Source organism: Tyto alba, unplaced genomic scaffold (assembly GCF_018691265.1).
Source record: "Tyto alba isolate M040663 unplaced genomic scaffold, T.alba_DEE_v4.0 Super-Scaffold_40, whole genome shotgun sequence".
Lineage (NCBI taxonomy): Eukaryota > Metazoa > Chordata > Aves > Strigiformes > Tytonidae > Tyto > Tyto alba.
This window is the reverse complement of record NW_024881316.1, coordinates 1,187,045-1,206,360: the sequence shown is the minus strand read 5'-3', so window position 1 is coordinate 1,206,360 and position 19,316 is coordinate 1,187,045.

Genomic DNA, 19,316 nt, shown 5'->3' with positions numbered 1-19,316 from the left:
AATTGTCCCCAGAAGTCTCTAAGGTGTTCATCTAGCCTCTGCCTACTTTTGTCTGGTTCACTTACAATTCTCCACAAGCTCTAATAGCTTTCACTACATCCCGAATCACTGTCTTGACAGTTGGCTCTGTCTCCTGCATTATTATAATCCCAATTTGGATAATTTTCCAGCCAAGGATTCATATTTGCCCCAGCCTGTTGCAACAATTCTGCATCCTTTTCAATTATTTTATCCCTTCATCGGGTTGAAATAACTCCTTCAATAATATTTGAGTATCCCCCTCATGATGGATTATATCCAGTACAAATGTTGGAAATAACTGGGCACACCAATTCATATCTTCCCTCAATCTTGGCATTTTACTTCCCTACACAGCTAGATCTCCTGGATTCCAGGGTTAATTAGTAAATAAACGCAATACTGGAGGAGGAGCATTAGCTCTCCCCGCTACAGGCTCCATCCCAGCTGGATTTGGAAGAACATGAGCAGAAGCAGTAGCTGGTGGAGTGGCAGGAGCAGTGGCAGAAGGTGGGTTAGAAGAAAGCAGAGAGGGAGGTGCATAGTGTGGAGCAGGTTCCACAAGCGTATCTGTTGGATCACTTACAACTGCTGCAACTGGAGTCATAACCCAGGTTCTCTGAACTTTTCCAACCTCCTTCTTTATGGCAGTCATACGCCCAATTGTCCCATACATACCAAAAATAGTTTTTTAATCTTCCAGATGAAGGATAAGATTTTTCATCTTCCAGAATATGTCATAGAAAAGCTAATTCCCTTTGGTCAAAGGATCCTTCACAGGGCCACCCCCTCCGCAGCCCCAATCCAGTCATCACCAGTCAGTCCTCCTGGCACAATATTATTGCTTTTTTTTTTTTTTTTTTTAATAGGCTTGCAGTGCCGTCTATTTTCCTCCAATGTCCTAGTGCCTCAGCTGGGGGCATCCCCTTCTCTGTGCTGGGTATGTTCCCCATACCCGTATGACAAATTCGTGCACCTTACGCTGGTCAGGCTGTGCACACCTCTCCTAGCGTGCTTCCGAGCTGGGACTTGCACCCACTCAAGCCCAGAACACCCAGAATCGGGTAGTGGAATTTTAATACTCACCGGGCGGCGCCTCCCATCCCCAAAGTTCCTGGGTGAGCTCACCCAGCGCTGGCAGCTGGACATTTGGAGACGAGAGGGTCCGATGTCCAACAGTGGTTGCCTAGAGTCCCCCCGGGTCACCGTAACAGGGTTCGACTTCAGGTTTCCACTGAATCAGTAAGTCGAAAAGAGATTCTTCGGTAAAGTCCTTCTTATTAGTAGTGCTACAGCTCAAGCTGGGTGCCTCCAAACAAAGAAATCCCCAGGCAAGTCAACCCTTGCAATCTAAGTTCCCCACCCCTCACGCAACAGTTCAGACCAATAGCAATATTAAGGTCTAGGGTCTTCTTCCTTTTTATTGGTTTGCTTGCTGTTTCATTACTCGGTTGTTGCTAAGCGGTCATCTTCTCATACCCTACACAGTGGTTCTATATCCTGTTTCACATCCTCTTAGGTCAATTTTAGCCAGTTCTATAGTTACCTATTTGGCATGTTGTAATACGGTTGTTACAGTTCATATGCCACAATCTATAGGTTTTGTCTGCTCTAGTTATTAATGTTTAAGCTGCTAGTGCTAAGTTTTGACTAACTTTTTCTACAACAATAGCAATGCAACGCACCGCTGGGACATTCTCCAGCTCACACCGTTGCCAAACAAGTCTGATAAGAAGGTGATGGATTCCCAGTGATTTGCCAGTTTTATAGGTATCTTAGTTTCCAGCAAAATACAGTGTGGCATTGTGTAAGTCTAGCATATCTGGGTCATTAGAAAAATAAAGGAAGAAGGCTCTTAGTGTGTGTAGGTGGGAAAGAGATAAGATAACAGGTTTACAAGGCATATTTAATTGAAATGGGCATTGCTAAAACAAAAAAAAAAAAAAAATCTCTTTGTAAGAGCTTTGGAAGGACCTACCTGTAGCTTTGGAGGAGCTACACGCGTGGGAAAGGCAGCGGGACCTGCAGTGCACGTGTACTGGGACCCACCTCGGGCTGCCCGGCGGTGTTGGGTGGCGGGGCAGGTCCCTGCCTTCGTTCTGCTCCTGGTCCGTTCTGCAGGCTGTGTCACACAGGAGCCTTTGTGTTCGGCCCAGCTATTTTAGAAATGTTTTTCCTCTGTGTGTGTCTTGTACAGTAAGATGGTCCGTTCAATTAGCTCCAGTCAGCAAAAGTTGTGTGAGACCAACCTGAAAAACCACGGACCAAAAAAAGACTCTCATGGAGAGAAATACACCGCAGGAGGGAAGGTGCCTGCAGCTGGTTCCACTAGGACAGGTGAGTGCCTGCACCCAATTCCCTGGAAACACCTCTGCCCTTCTCGCTGGCATTTTTTATCGCTGCTCTTCTATTTCTTTCTGGCAGAGAAGCCAGATTCAAACTGACGGCCCAGTGCCCCACCCTGGGACCACAGTGGACCTGTCTTCTTCAGATTTGCGTGTTGGTTTTGATCGGAATAAAACTAGCAGTTGCCCAGGACCATAGAGGAGTTGAGCTGTACAACACATCTAACATGACCATACAAAGCAGAAAGGTCCCATGTTTTAACCTCTGTCCCCACAAGAGTGTAACACCCTCGGGTTGGCACTACCACACACTTGCGTCCCCTGATGTCTGATTTGCTTCCAAACAGGGTTGAGAAAATATATGTATCATATTCTCCTTGGCATGCTTCCTAACATTTTGGTGTGATTTCCACAAAAACTTCCATAGATCCACTCCTGACTGGGCACAAGGATCGGGCAAGACTGGTAGCAATGGGATGGGGGAGGCAGGGGAGAAGCACTGAAGGGCGGTAGCGTGGAAATCTGCAGGCTGGGGAAATGGAGCTCTCCTGGGCTGAGTACTGCAGAACTTCATGGGGTGAGTAGTAAGAGATGACAGGAAACTGGGGAGGTTTCCTGCTGAGGGGTGACAAAGTCAGGAAAAAAAAAAAAAAATAGAACAAGTTGCTGGTAGCTTGTATCTCAGTTGTGTAGAGGTGAATGGCAGCCCAAAACGCCACAACGCTCCGGAACAAAGTGTGGTGCCAGAAGAGCCAGGAGAGCAGGAAGATGAGAGCTTGTGCACCTCCCAGGCTCATCCGTGATGTTTGGGTTGTGATTCCCTGGAGTCTTACCCTCAGCAGAAAATCCCGTGCTTGGGTTACATCAGGCATCAATTTCATTGGCATTTTGGCCTACTTTCTTCCTTCCTGTTGGGTGCGAGGGAGTAATTGTGGGGGTGCAATACTGAAGCCAAGCAGTGCTTTAGGGGTTGAGGGTTTCCACTGACCTAGGTCCAAAACGCTGACCTTTCTCCTCTTTCTTATTTCTCTTTTCTTGTCTTGCTCTCTTTCTCTTATTTCTCTCTCTCCTTTTCTTTACCTTTCCCCCAGCCTCAGGCAGGAGCAGCCGTGAGGGTTTTGCCCTTGAGGAGGTGCAGGCTTTGCCACAGGGCTTCACAGCCATCCGAACAGGGCACTAATGTTGGGAGTACTAAAAATGAAAGCCGGAGTGCGGCTTCTGCTTCTCTGGAAATTAGTAAGCGTTGCGGTTAAGTCCAGCAACTGGGACTCAGGGGTATTATGAGGATAGGCACAACAAAGATGCAGTAAGTGGATTATCTGAAAAGTCCTCACCCCTACTTTTTCCTCCAAGTTTCCCATTTTTGTCTAAATTAACTATTTTATGCCGTATTTTTAAACGTGGCCTAAAAATGATGCAGGAGCACTGCCTGTAGAAGCGGAAAATAATTTGTAAATTATGCTTATTACTCGGCGTTCAGAGCTTTTCAAACAATATCTGTTTTGATAGTTGACCTTGCAGATTGGGGAAGACAGAAGTAAGTCACAAAGATTCCTGCGGGTTAAACTATTTTCCAAGCTGATTATGAAGCTTAGCGCTCAAATGGTCTTTGCACAGAAACTAACAAAATACCTTTTCTTTTTAAAGGGTTATCACCACCTAATTCGTTTTACCTCTGATTTCGCATTAGAGGTGTTGTTTACTCCTCTGCTGCTCAGAAAATGCTCGGGAAGTGTGATATTATGGTCCACCCCTCAAGCCTGCTCCAAGATACAGCAGCTTAGCACAGCATAACGCTGCCGTCTGTTCACCATGGCTGGGCTCTGTTAACGAATATTGTTTGAACGTTTAAGAAGGGATTCCCCTGACATTTTATTTATTCATACCGTTCATATATTTATTCAATATAATCTCAATCATGCTGCCAGCGATCGGGTGAAATTCCCATTGACACCATTGCCTGGCTGCTACCGATGCAAGATTTTCCCAAGAAATGGTTGCAAAACCATGAATGCAATGGTAGGCATAGGGGCTTGTGCTGGCTTCCGGAGCCTTTTTATCAGCTTTCATGAAAAATTGATAACTAATTACAGTTCCCCGGTTTACTTTGTCCTCTGCTTCTTTTTCAGGGGCAAGAGTGTTTGGGTTTAGCTTAAAGTGTTGGAAGGCAAAGGTTAAAAATTGGTTTTCGTTAAGATTAAAAAGTAAATAACAAAGAGAAGTCACGGCAAAAATGAAAGGGACTTGAAAAATAGTACCTACTGGCTTAATTAATCTACACGTCACAACTGGGGCTAAAGTGAGCATTTGTTGGTATATACCCTTGATCTAGAGAGCAGAGCTAGAGGGGGCACAGGGAAGGGCAACTGAAATGCTCACGGAGATCATCTTACGATCATCTTACAGGGAGCGAGGAGGTAGGCTGGGACTCTGCAGAGGAGGTGACCAGGAAAGGACATGTTGGAGAGTTACAAAGCTTTGGCAACAACAGCCAAGCGGAGAGCTGTTCGCAAGTACTGCAACATCAGCATGGGGGGAAACGTGAGGAAACTAGTAGGGGATTGGTTTAAAACATGCATTCTTTATACAGACAGTCATGGACTTGTGTTGCTGGCAGCTACACGAGGCTGGGGGAGTCAGATGGTATCAGCAGGTTGATAAGGGGGTTAGGTGGGTCGTAAATCTGTGGGTGGATACTAAAAGGACTGGGCCAGGAGATACCCCTGAACACCCCTAGCACAGCAGTGCAAGATGCAGCAGAGAAAGGAGGCAACGACCTACGGGAGGTGGCTGGGCTCATGTGCTCGCTCCTATTAGCCTCTCCTGTTGCCTCTGCCCAGTGAAAGCAGCAACATGTGTGCTTATATTCATGCATACCCACGGATTTCAGCTCACTTCTTCTGATAGAGTGGTTTCTTTGCTTCAAACAACTACTTTTTTTTTTTTTTTTTTCATCAACAGCCTTCTTGTCTGCAGTATAACCAACAGTCTCTTGAAGACACTTGGACTTCTCTGCTTCTGTGTCAGAAATGTCCAGCCTGAATTAATTTTCCTCAGCCAAGGTGATTCTCACTTGGTCCCAACCATCCCAGGTGAGATCTTTCATGCCCCGAGCGTTGGCTGTGGGATCAGTCTGGCTACCCAGCTCCATGACACCTACTTCGGTGCTGCCCATGGTGAGAGATGGGAAATCTGCAATAAATGAAGACGGGGTGAAGCCTCTTTTGTAAGCGGTGGAGCCAGGGGGTGCTCTGAAACTGTCCTGGCACAGCACAGCAGCAGCCCAGCCTGTGACACTCCCAGTATGGGGCAGCTGCAGCAGTGAGATTTACCGGTGAGGAGCTGGGACAGCTCATGACAGAAGAGAACATCAGCAACTTAGAGCTGCACACCTCTGGGCATGCTGAGTGCCTGCCCGAATTGTGTACCCAGGGCATCAGGAGTAAGAGAGCCTTCGGTCCCAGACTCTGATCTTCTGCTTGGTGAGCTAAAGTAACGATCATGGGAAATTCAGGCACGGAAGACAGGGAGTGCAGGTAACACGTTTGAGTCGGGGATTTAGCCTAGCCTGGAGGGCAGGGGGACGCACACATCTCTGCTCTGGCTGGGGCCAGGCCACCATTCCAACAGGCCCTGAGCACCTGCGATTCACACCAGGCCAGCAAAGCCCAGCAGCCTCAGCCCAGCTCAGCACACCTCACAGCTGCAGTGGGGACGGCATGCCCCCACAACCGGCAGCTTCGCTGCTCTGCAGAGATGTATTTTAAAGCGTTTTTGTTTTTTTTTTTTTTTAACCTCGATGTCTGCCAATCTGTATGAAGTAAAGATCTGTAAGAACACCATTATGTGTTTTCATATTTATTTTTCCCTCACTGATTTCCAATTTGCCTTTTTATTCCCTCTTTAACCATCAGGCTGACAAACCCAAAGCTCTTTTGTATTCTCCATCTTATATGTCAGGCACCAGGTGATAAAGATCTGTCCACTAAATGCAGAGACTGTGCAAGCATAATGAAGGGAATAATGTAATTCTGGAGAGCTTTTATTGTCATTCCTCATGAAAGCACTGTACTTCATGATATAAATCTGCGACCACAACCTTTTCAAACATGGGCTACTACAGAGAGTTATTACTTAGGTGAGGTGAGGATGTAAGATTGATTTGTAGTCATCACAGGATGATGACATTGATTCCATTACCAGTATTTATTTTCTAAGCTCTTCCATATACAGGTCACCTACCTTTTTAAACTACCATAGCAAATGGAAGGGCTGTGTTCGGTGCCACATCTGCGCTATACTCGGGCTCCCCCTTCTCCCCAGCACAGCGTGCACCCCCTGTCCGAACTCCACCGAGCGTTTTACATTATTCTTTCAGAAGTGTAATGCTCTGCATTTTGCTACAATTAGATCATTCTCTGAATTAATGAGGGAAAAAGGAAAATGTACCAACATATGGTTTTGTGTGTTCTTAAAACCTACTTAAAATTGATTGAGCAGATTTTTAAAGACCAATGCAAGGACCTTTAACACTCTTCTCCAACTCTGTCAAAGGATTAACAGAGACCGCCACTCAGCTGAGACTTTGTATGATGCTATATTGATTTTTTTTCACAGCTGAGCTATATATTCCCAAACACCAGGGTTTCTAATGCAAATGCTACAGCCTTCCACCGTAGCAACTTAGAGGAGCAATGCTATGATTTTAATAAAGCTGTCAGATTAAGTGACTGCGTGGTTACACCATGATATTAATACATGTTCTTAACTGTCAATTAGTTAACTGGCTAATAAAAAAGAGCCTAGCTTATAGGATTTTACTAATGAATATAATGCTTTGTTTCTGGGCAAAACATATGCTTTGGATATATAATTAGAAAAAGCCCCCCTCTCTCTCTCCCATCGAGAGAGCATGTGCAGCTGAATAAAGGAGCTCATTATACCTGCGAGGGGTCAAAGTCTGTGGATCTGTAGCTTATGGTATTATGACAGATTACAAAATCACTCTATTATGTTAGTCAATCTGTTTCCAAGCACAGGCTAGCGGGGAGCGGGGCACTAGAACCTCCCGAGCAGGGCGCCCGTTGGCTTTCCCCGGCAGTCTTATGATGGGTCAGCTGGCGGTGACACCACCCCTGACAGCTCACATGTCAGACCTTCCCTGCCTGACTTCTGCCTTTGTTATCACAGAGCCTCTTCACCCACAATCAATCCCTGCTTCAGGTTGTAAAGAGCTCCCAGTAAGAGCTGAAACAAATTTGAAATCTGTGGGTAGCCATCACTTGTGCTAATGAAAGGGAAAAGCAAAGCACTTATGCTCCAGCTGACCTCTCTCAGGCTCCAGCCTTAAAAAAAAAAAAAAAAAAAAATTAAAAGTTTTTAAGTAGAAAGGGAAGCAGCTAAACAGCAACAGCTGAGAGGAAAAGGATTGAGTTCAGCTTTAGTGCGTGTGTCGATTTAAAAGGAAGAAAGTAATTCATATGCAGGATAAATAGATTTCAGACATGATAGAGATCCTAAGAAATATTTGACTTTCCAAGTCTTTCAGGGAAATGATTCTGCTGGAAAGTCTTATTCAGTCAACTCAGCATAAAACATCTTGGTACCAAGGGGAAAGAAAATCCTCCTGGAGTGGAGAAAGACGGCAGCAGCCAGCGCTGTGGGCACGCACGTTTCCGAGGGAGCACACCTTCCCGGGGTGCTGCTGGGGATGGGGGGTTCCACCACCGCCCTGGGCGGGTTGTTTCGCCCTCGCTCCGCTCTGGCAGCTGCGCCAGGGCCAGGAGGGCCCCGGCGAGGCCCAGAGGGAGCGGGGGGGTAAACCAGAACCAGCAGTCTGTCTCAGGTAGCCCCCGAGGACTGGAACTGACAAAGCCACGTTTGTGACCTGTGGTCAACTGACGGTGGTGCCCAGGCAGATGCAAAGTCTGACCGAATCTTTCCCTGCAGCTGCGACTTGTGCCGGCTCCGCCGTGCGGGGTTTTGTCACGTCTAACCAGCGGTGAGGTCAGGCTGCAGCCTTTCTGACAGGTAATTTCTTTCCTCTTCTCAGTTGCCCTGATCATGAAACTTGGAGGAACTGCTTTCTCTTTGCATCCTCTCCCCCGAGTCCAGTTTGATTGAGTTTTCCAAGAGATTCAAAAGCTAGGAGGTCACAATCTGCGTTCACACCCCGTAAGCACGCAAGCTCGCTCTCCCCAGAAAGCCAACCTCAGAAATGTGCTTGCCCTGTTACTCACGGAGGGCTTTGTTTGTTGAAATACCGTGTTGAGAACACACTTTTAACCATCCCATGTTTATAACAGGCACTGAGCGTCACGCAGCAGCAGCTTCTCTCGTGGTTAAAGAGGGACCCAGGTTAGGCCTGTCCCCTAAATGGAGCAGCGTTGCCATGCAGGTGCCCCCAACCTTACCCTGGACGGGGGTCAGCAACCATTTGAGGAGCCATTTGCTTCTCCCTGGCGCAGACACGGGGCTCCTGGCTGCTGCGCAGCGGACTGCCCAGCCCTCCAGAGACCACTCAACACCAAACCCACACAACGTCCCTCCTGGAGACACCTGTGTTTGGAGCCGGGTGCCGCTCGAAATACAGCGCAGGACAGCCGCAGCATCGGGAGAAGGAGCCACAGCCCCCGGAGGACGCGGAGCGGCCGAAAAGGTGTTTTTGTAGAACGATGCTGGACCCCATCCTGCCCCAGCAAAGAGCTGGGCGCAGGGTCGGACACCCAGTGGTTCCCTTCTCAGCACCTTGCTGGAGCCTCCGGGTTCGCTTTCAGGGGTTGAAACAGGGCTAAAAGCCAAGTTCAGCATTAACTCACCTTGGGGCCTCTGTCTCCAGGTGGCCCTGCTTGAGCTGGGGGGGGGGGTTGGACCAGGTGACCCCGCGAGGTCCCTTCCGCCCTCAACCATTCCGTGGTTCTGTGATACTGCGAGGAGAAACGCGCTCCATGTAACAATACTGGGCTGTAGATTCGTTTCATGGCTTGCATGAGATAAGGGCCACGATTCCGGGACCGAACCACCATCGGCGTAATGACGGATGAAACTTCAAAGCCATCCTGCAGGCTCGCAGAGCGACAGCAAGTGGAGAGCTGCTCGCAGACGTGGCTGAAACACTGCAAGGAAGTACCCGAGGGAAGGAGCTGTGTGAAAAGCAGGCAGCAGCGGGCCGTTTGGAGGGCACAGTGAGGAGTTTCTTCCACCCTGCGGCCTCTGGAGGGGCTGTGCCAGCTGTCCTGCCCCGGGCACACACCCGTGAAGAGGTGGACCACTGCCGGGATGCCCATCCCTGAGCAACCCACGCGCCGTTCTGAGCTCCTGCTTCCCCTCACGCGCCCGCCCGTTTCGGCAACAAGTTCCTTGGCATCGTGGCTCCCTGGGCTCCCCGCTGGTTCCCAGTCAGCAAGCCCCTGGGCTGGCAGCACGTGCCCACGGTAAGTGGCTGTGGGCACTCCGGGACCCACAGAACCACCAACATTAACTCTCCCCCAGGCTCCCCCTGGCTGCGCCCCAGAGCTTCCTTGGCTTGCTTGGTGTTCACCAAGCATTCGTGCCAGCCCTGCTCCCGGTAACAAACTTCACTGCAGCCGCAAAGCACCCTCATAATTTTACCTCTGCCACTTTCCATACCTCTCCAAACCAGCTGGAAAAGCTCTGAAGTAAAATACAAGGTGAAAAATTAAAGTAGACAACCCCTTCCTTTCTCTTTGAACCGTCAGCTCGGGTGAGGAGAGGGAGAATTTCCCATAATCAAGCTTCACTGTCATCATAACAAGACCTGAAGGGAACTTCTCCTTTACCGGGCAGCAGCCTTCCCTGGCAAACAACGACAAGTCAAAGTTGGAGTATTTGGAGCAAAGTGAGGTTTTGAATAAAACATCCCAAGTTTTTAGAAAAGATGTGGGGGTCTTTTTCCTATTAAACATTTCAAAGATAGTCTCTCGGTCTCTTTCTCTTGGAGATCGTATCTGTCATACTTCAGGAGCTAGTGTTTCTTCTCAAATGCATTCACAGGTTTTCAAACACCTCTATCCCATTTCTCTGCGGAACGTACAGCATTACCGGTCATACAAACATCTCGTTAATCCCCAGAGGCTGAATCCAGGCGTGGCAAAAGTCGGTTCACGTCCCTGGAGATCAGCAGAGCAACATTAGCTTACACTGGGCAACCCTTCGGCCCATATGCTCTGATGTATTTGGCTAACAGCCGAGGAGTTCATGACTTTTATATGTCTCAACAAAAGGCGCTGAAAAGAGCTTTTGATATGGTGATTTGGTGAGAGAGATCAAACGTTTCCCCTCTGCATTAATCCTTTTCATGTTTTCACTATATAAACTCATTTTAAAGAACCTCATCCTGCAGGTGTTCAGGCACACGGTTTGAGAAAGAGTTGTTTGGGGCGTACGCGCTACTGGGGCAACTGCAGGAGAGAAATGGCAAAGGCTTAGGAAACCAAGGAGAACGCGAATGAAAAATTACGAGTCCTATCCCTCGTGCCAGCACTGGCAGGGACTCCTGGGCTGGAGAAGACCCACAGGGCAGCTCTTAGGGCACTGCTTTTATGCAGTTGCCACCCCAAAGCTCATCCCTGGGAAGCCCCGGACACCCAGGCCACGTGTTTCACCCACCCAAGAGACGTACCAAGGCAGCCCCGTTCCACTAGCGCGCGTGGGGCTCCCTGCCTGCCGGCTCCCACCCGTGGGCAGGCGTGGGTTTGCCGCTGCGTGCAGGGACCCGGCGGCTCTCCACCTCCCACAGCATCCCTCCCAGGGAGGGGGCCAAGGGCAGAAAGGCTCCTGCTTCCACAGGGCCAAATCTTGGGTGGGTCCCTCTGAAAGTGGTGGGCTCAGGAAGGCTTGCCCGGGGGTCGGGAGAGGCTGGATGCATTTACCCACTGCTCAGCACTTGGGTTTGGATCTCCGTGGCCCCTTTGTGAGCCCCGGATGGTACTTGTTTGTATGAGCACGGCTACTGCGCGTGTGCGGGGCTCTGCTGCTGCTCTTGAAAGCTGCCCCCAAAATGAGATTTACTCCTAAGAAACAACAAAACCCAGGCAGGTAGTCATACACTCTTCATCTTTCCTGGGTTTTTGACTGCTTTTTAAATGACCTCTAAAATATCTTCCCATTAAAGCAAGGTCTATTTTTAAGCTACCGATGTCATTTAATTAGTCATTTTACACAAGAGGTACATCTGACTGGAATTTATGCTCTTATCTCCTTTTAGCAGCATGCACATTTTTTCCTACCAGTGAGTAAGATGGGGTCTCTTAGTCTTAGCTCTAACAATTTCTACTTTTTTTATCCCTTTTTCCCTCATCTTCCCCCTCAGATGCTGGAAGCAAGTACAGTAGACAGTTTGCGCACCCCCATTTCACAGATCATCTGACTCATGGTACAGGAGCTAAGAAGTAACATGCTCTGAAATCAAGAAAATGCACTTAGTAGAAAAAGAAATACCTTTGGGGTTTTTTTTAATCTATTTTAGACATTTTTATCTGTCACCTCTATACCTGTCCATGTTGTCTTATGCCTGTAGTCCCCTCGGATTGAGTTTCCAGTGTGAAAATATGAGAGGTTTGTAGCATCAAACCATTAAGGTAACATACAGCTTAATTTCTGCTCCGATCACATAAAGGATGCTGCTGTGCCTTTACTCAGCACTTGCAGCTGGGTCAACATAAATTTTCGGGGAAAAAAGAAATGCACAGATCTTGAATTCCAATGTTCCTGAATACAATCCAATTGCAGAGAAGAAAACATGGTTTTTCCCAGTGTGTCTTCAAGGTCTTACATCTGATTCAGACTAGTTAGTTCAAATGCAGAGCACATGGGTCACACCCTGGCACCCTCACGCAGAACAGCCATGCATCCGAATCCCTGCAACGTGGCCATTTTGCTCACAGACTTCTAGGCGTGGCAGCAGCAAAAACCTCGGGAAGGCAAGAGACCAGGCAGAGGCAGAGCACATCTGGATATTCTTTGCATTTTTCTTGAGGTTACCTACCTGTATGCAAGACCACTGGCTGCTGTACAACGAGGTGTGTGCTGCAGGGCGGTCACCCCAGCTGGGGATAAACCCTGAGTCCGAGGGAGAAGCCCAGTCCCCATCCCAGAGCTGCAGTCCCTCTGCATTGCCAGCAGACAGCGAAAAACACGTGGTTTAACTTCTCACCTCTTATTACTAGGGTTGCTCTCACTTAAGCAGAAGTAACTGGACATCTGTGTGTGTAAGAAGCAGAAATCCGCCCCCGTTACCAGTCACCGGGAGTCAACTTCTGTACACAAACTGCCAAGGAAAGTGCGAGAGAAGCTGTTATAAAGGAGCTGGGCATGGGAAGCCCCTTCACCAGCTCCATTTCTGGGGCAGTTCCTCCCCATCTAGCTGTTGTACGAGACGGCCACGTGCTCCCCCACCCGAGGAGGCAGATATTGTGGACCCTGATGGCGTTGCTTCTCGGGACTCTCTGAGCCTCTACGCAGAGAGGTGAAGCCAGCGATTGCCCTTACGGTCAGTGCCCTGGATGTCTGCTTACACACCAGAAACTCCTTACGCGACGGTGCTGCACAGCCCACGAGGAACACCTGGTGCCTGCGACCCTCCTTCTCGGACGGGAGCCCTGCTATCTGCCCAGGCCAGGCGCTCCTGCAGAGAAGATGAAACCTGTCAGCACTGCTTCAACCTCTCTCCCCTCTGGTGTCGGGTTAGAAGAGCCGCGCTGAAGTTTGCTCGCAAGCTTTGTGGGCAGCTTTTCTTTCAGCCCCGTGCCCCCCCCCTCCCAGGCCTGCAGGACCAGCCTCTGCTCCACGGTAGCGCTGATACCCTGCAGCCCTCTGCAAAGCTCGAGGATGAATGTGTTACGGGGAAGAAAAACTCAGTTTTTAGGTGTAAAGCTCTTTTTGAAGCATTTGGGTACCAGTGAGGGATAAGCAACGCGTCCTCATAAAAAGCCACAATCTGCTTGTGCTGCAAAAGAGCAAGTGTTAAAGTGATTCTTCTGCGAGATCGTCTTCGCTCAGCACTTTGGGAGACAGTCTACGTGAACTTGCTTTCATTTCCAGCAGTCTCTCTTGCCCTCTAAGTCTCTGGACTTCTCTTTGCTTCCTGATCCGAGTGATCATGAATCGCTGCTGTTCCACGCAGTCTGCCGCATAACGCTTCCTCAGGGAAAGCTGCTGGAGTCATTTGCATTATCGTGAGAACTCGGCTCCCATCTGGTGAAACTGCAGAAAGCTGCACCCACCCTGCCCGAATCAGGATTGTGAGTATTAGAGATAGAGCAGCAACCCCAGGGTACGTAAACCATTTCTGAGACGACAAATGTTACTCCCTGATGTTGCACTAGTACAGAGCCAGAAGAACCAGCAAATGTCATGGGCTTTAGAGCTGGGAGATGGGGCAGCAAGGCCTGGAAGAACAGAAAAAAACCTGGAAGGTGTTGATTGTAGATTTTAGAGCCAGAAGAAACAGAAAAGCTGAGGATGCTCTGGTGCAGAGCACCAGCCAGGGATGCCAGGATGCTCACCCTTGCATTGACCCTAACAGCCTGTGCTTGAGTTGGAGCTGTGGTTTTCAACATCAGGGGTGCCACACGTTGCGCTGAAGGGGTCCATGAGAGGTGACTGGGAAAAGCAAGTTCACATACCCTGTACAGAAAACTTCAAATAAAGCAAGTTCAAAGCCCCACTAAGTGAAAAAAAGGAGACTATCAGTTGAAATAAGGTTGACAAACATGAACTAAAGACCATTTGAATGCTGAACTTGGTCAAGTATTTTCAAAAAATACCTTACAGCTGAAAAAGAAGGAATGTTATTCCGAAATAATGTCTCACAGGAGCCCAAATCCTGCTTTCCAAGTGGCTTGGCGATTGGGATGCTACGCTGTACTCTGGGTCAGTGGGTTTGATCACACTTCTGAAGGCTGGATTTGGACTCCCGAGTCGCTAACGAGGAAAACGGTTATCGTTTTTCCACGATAACCATTTTCCCCCTCCGAAGTCCTAGCTGTTGCCTCGTGGGTGCAATAGACGTGGGGACAGCCGTCACAGGGAAAGACGATTTGAGGTTGCGAGTGTAAAACCGGGCTGCTGGCCTTCGGCACATCCCATCAGCGAGTCAGACCCCAACCGCTGCGCAGGGCACAAAAATGCATCAGCGCTGCTGACAGCGGGCTGAAGCCTGGGGCTCCGGTCCCTCACGTTACCATGAATAAAAATCCAAAAGGCAGAAAGCCCCACACCCTCCTGGAGAAACTAAGCTCTAGCGGGTCCTGTAGTCTTTCAAGCAGTGAGACCCATTTTATTTAAGGAGCTTACAGTTGCTTTGCTAAACTGAAGGGTGTTGTTATATTTACTACGTTTTTCATTCCTTCCCCCAAGAGTGCTGTTACCAGCAGAGAACAGACACTGTCAGTGTCCTTTTCCCTGGTGAGATGCTGCTGTGGGACTCCACGGGGGAAGCTGGGTGCCTGCCTTCTGCAGAGTGCAGCCAGATAAACATCACAGAAATAAAGAGGCGAGGTTGCCTTGGCCACGCCGGCCAACAGGCAAGCTAAAAGCCAAGGAAATTGTTCCAGGAAAAAGAAAGAAAAGAAAAGCTTAATCTTAGTAAAAATATAGTCCCTGAGCTCTGGCAGGGTCAGGGTCAGATTGGGTTACGTGTTGTATAAGCCCCCGTTACACAAGCTAAGGCAGGGCAGAGGCTTTCCCAGGACTATTCAATCCTGCTTTCTCTTGCGCGGTTTCGCTGTTGCTGCCTCATTCCTTCCTTCTCACCATCCCTTCTCCTGACGCTCGCTTGGGCAAACAGGTCAGTCCAAGTGCTTCCATCGCCAGGACTTAGGAGACCACACAAATCACTTGGTCTTTAAATAAAATATGAGCGTGGGAGCTTACGTGTGGACCTAAAGTAACTCCTGTGAGTGGCTGCAATAAAGGCAGCTCCTTACATGCTGCTTATCTGTGCAACAGACAAAAAAAAAAAAAAAAAAAGGCATATTCTGCACTAGAGACACAGCCTGCTATAATGCAGAGCCATCAGAGCCCAGGGGCTATACACAAACATCCTTTAGACCTGTGCAGTCTGGACAACAGCAGCAAACGGTGCTGAGGGGGGCTCCTGCTAATGGAGAAAAAAAAAAGGATATCACGTGCATGTTTCATAGAAGTAACGTGACTGTTACTGTTCATCTCCTGACCAACTTTAAACCAGCTGCTGAGGACATTGTTCTCCCCTTGAAGCATGCACGCTCCTCCCAGGACGCTCCATCCCGTCCACCCTGAGATTCTGGTTTGCCATGAAGAAGTGTCATATCAGTGGCAAATTAGTATCTCTGCCAACACTCACCAGCCCTCTCTTTGTATCCCAGCACTCACCCTTCTGGCAGATGTTCTGAAAGCATCTTCAGGTTTTTTGGTTTGGTTTTTTTTTGGTTTGGTTTTTTTGTTTTGTTTTGTTTTGTTTTGGTTTTCCCCCCCTTCCCCAATGGAGCAATGCAAAGGCTGCTCCTCCTAACAGACTTCGAGTGCATTTCCTTCTGCAGAAATAGCTTCCTTCAATCCCTCAACTCTCCCTTTGCCAAATGACTTCAGATTTTCTGTTCTGATCACCTGGATAAAAGCAGCATTCACCAGAAGAAACACGCACTTCCCAGAGTCAGAACCACAACCTCAATTTGAGACCTTACTCCAGCACAGTGCAAACACACCACCTCTGACACTTTTTTCTCATTTCTACAGGTTTGAGTAATTCTTGTGAACTCAGCACGCTTCTGCAATACTTTGAAGCTCATTTATCTGGTTTTAGTATACCAAGTTTGACTCCAAGAGCCTAAAAAGCTGTTGAAATACACACATTGGCAACGCACCACGGTCTTCCGAAGAAAAAGAATTATAACATTGTACAGCAAACAGAAAATTCATTCCCATTTTTAGATCTATGGAGAATATATGGATGCCCTAATAAATACAACTCGCTTCTTAATCAACAAGAAGAGAAGGGAATTATCTAAACTATCTTTTTGTGACAGAGGGAAAGAACAAGACAGTAACCAACACCCACTGACTTTAGAGACTCCCAGTTGAGGTTTGCCCCTGTAGTGGGAAGAGAACACCACACAGATTTACCCGGAAACTGGAGAGCTTAAACTTCTCAGACCTGGACAGTGTTACGCAATAGAACAGACTTTCTATTCTACGTTATACAATACCTGACAGGCGTAAAACACCTATATCACTCACATTTCCCTGACCCCTTCTACAGACTCCTTTGAAAATCTTCAGCCTTTACCACATCTATCTTAGGACTCTTCCTTGCAAAACCAAGACGCCTGCTCCTTGCAGCCTGCTTTTTCTGAAGCACAGTAAATTGCTCCTGTTCCAAATGCTTGAAAACAAAATTTGAATTAAGTCCGAAGGAATATTCTGATTGCCAGTGGCTGTTCTCTCTGCCTTAACCTAGATCAGTTTGACATAAGCCATTTACTTCACAGTTAACCCCGGAAAAATCCTGCAGGGAATATAAATTCATGCATTAATCCTGCTCACCAGTTTGGTTCCACTTAGGTTTGGATGAAGGACCGACTCAAATTTACTGCTTCGAATGCCTTAACAAAACACCACTCCGGAGCCCTTTGTGATCCTCACACAAACTCTTTATTGCAGAGGAGAGAAAGAGACACCACTGTAAGTGCTGAGCATTACAATGAAACATAAAGCAGCATTAAAGTTGCTCCGTGCTTAATGCTGTGGTTTAAGCAGCTAATCTTGTTTCGGCTGAATGGCATGTTCATTACAGCAAATAAATCAGTAACGTGTAGGATTATCGAAGAGGAAAGACATATTAAACCAGTTTAGGGCATCGTATTGATTTTCTTTAATTTTTTTTTTTTTTTTAGTGTCTGATTTAGCTTGGCGTTTTTCAACAGTCAGTTCTAATAAACGCTTGTATAGCACAGATTAAGCAGGTGGGAATGCTGCCCAGAAAGAGTATTATGAATAACTTAAGGCACTGGTTTAATTGCAGCAATCCATGATACTTGCTGTGCTGGCGCCAGAGGGGAATTTTCAGTATTAAAAGTGAAAACTTCAACCAAGCTACCTGCGAGTATCTCTTTTATTAAACATTTGAAATAGCTCTCCAATATTTTCAACAGAGATGGGAGCAGGGGAAGATTCCAGAGTTCATTTAACTAATTAACTTGTTTCCACCACAACTCATTTTTTTAAAATAAATAAATAAATAAAAAATAGCAGTTTACTCAACACAACTTTGTGTCTCTGACACTGCAAAACGTTGCAACAGTGTCCCTGCTGTCCTGCTGCTCGCCCGGCCCTATTCTGCCCAGTCCCGTTTGCAAGGATGATGCACAGAAGCGAAAAAGCCCAAACCCAGCTTCCCCTGCAAGCAGCAGGCTCCTGTCAGAGCTATATTTTACCAGAGAATAAAACACGGATGACACTTGCAGTAAGCAAGCTCCCGCCCCATGCGCCAGCGCATCCGAGCGAGGTTTCAGTGGGAAACAGGGGTGGGGAAGTTGTTTTATCTGGGAGAAAAATGCAGCTTTTTCTTCTGAAAATAACAGAATCTCCCTACAAAACAAACAAACAAAAAAAAACCCCACAACTCTCTTCCCTTACCTCTAACTTGTGCGAGGTACGAAGGTGCGTCTCAGCCCACGCGCCTCCGGGGAAGCGTGTGCGCTCGCGGGCGCTCCCGCACGATCACATTTGCCAGTTGTCGTGGTTTGGGCCTGGTTGGCAGCCAACCCCAATGCAGCAGCTCTCTCTCCCTTCCCCTCCGGCAATGAGAAGGGACAGAGAGCCAGGTTTGGGGTCTGAGATAGGACTGGGATGGGGGAAAATCCCCCTTTTATGATCATGAGCAAAAGGCAGACTTGTTAGGGGAAGAAAAAAAAAGAACATACATTTATTACAGACACTAACAACACATAACAGAGTAGGACAGTGAGAAGCATTGCCACATCTTGAGAACACCTTCCCCCCACCCCTCCCTTCCTCCCGGGCTCAGCTCTGCTCCCGATATCTCTACCTCCTCCCCCAGTGGCGCAGGGGCAGGGAATGGGGGGTGCAGTCAGCGCTGCCACTTACTTCATCTTCGGTGAGAGGAGTGTCCGAAACTTGTTCCTCCTGCTCCATCGTGGTCCCCCTCTCACAGCAGACAGTCCTCCACAAACTTTCTCCGACATGAGTCCCTCCCACGGGCCGCAGCGTTCCCCACACTGCTCCGTCATGGGTCACTAACTCCCTCCGACTGGATTCCCTCCCACGGCTGCAGCCCTTCCCGAGCTGCTCCGGCGTGGGACTCCCCCGCATGCTGCAATCCTCCCAGCACTGAATTACAGCAGCGGGGCTGCCTTTTCCCATGAGACCCCGGCCTTCTTCGGGCACAGAACCTTGATCATCTGAGCAGGAACAACAGGCCACAAATCAATGTCTGCTCCACCGTAGATCTCCATGGGTGGCAGGGGGGGGCCGCCCTGCCGTCTCCCCACAGGATACAGGGGGGTCTCTGCTCCGGCACACCTCCCCCCTCCTTTCTTCCTCCGTTCCTCCACTGACCTTGGTGTTCATGCAGCTGCCGTAACTCCTCCTCACAAGTCCCCCTGCCCGTCACCACGTCCCTTCTTAAATACGTTATCGCAGAGGCGCAGCCGATTGGCTCAATTTCCCAAACAGAAGTGGAGCTGACGTGGAGCTGGGGGAGCTTCGAGAAGCTTCTCACAGGGGGCCGCCCCGATAGCCCCCTCCCCTGCCACCAAAAAACTCCACCACTCACTCAACCCAGGACATTCCACCCCTCGCCTCTGCGAATCACGTATTTAAGAATACAAGAATATTTAAGGACAACTCGCCTTCGAGACAGCGGCACCCTGCCGCCAGCACACGGGGCTGGGGCCCGCCGGGGAGGCACGGCGCTGACATTTTTTAAAAGGA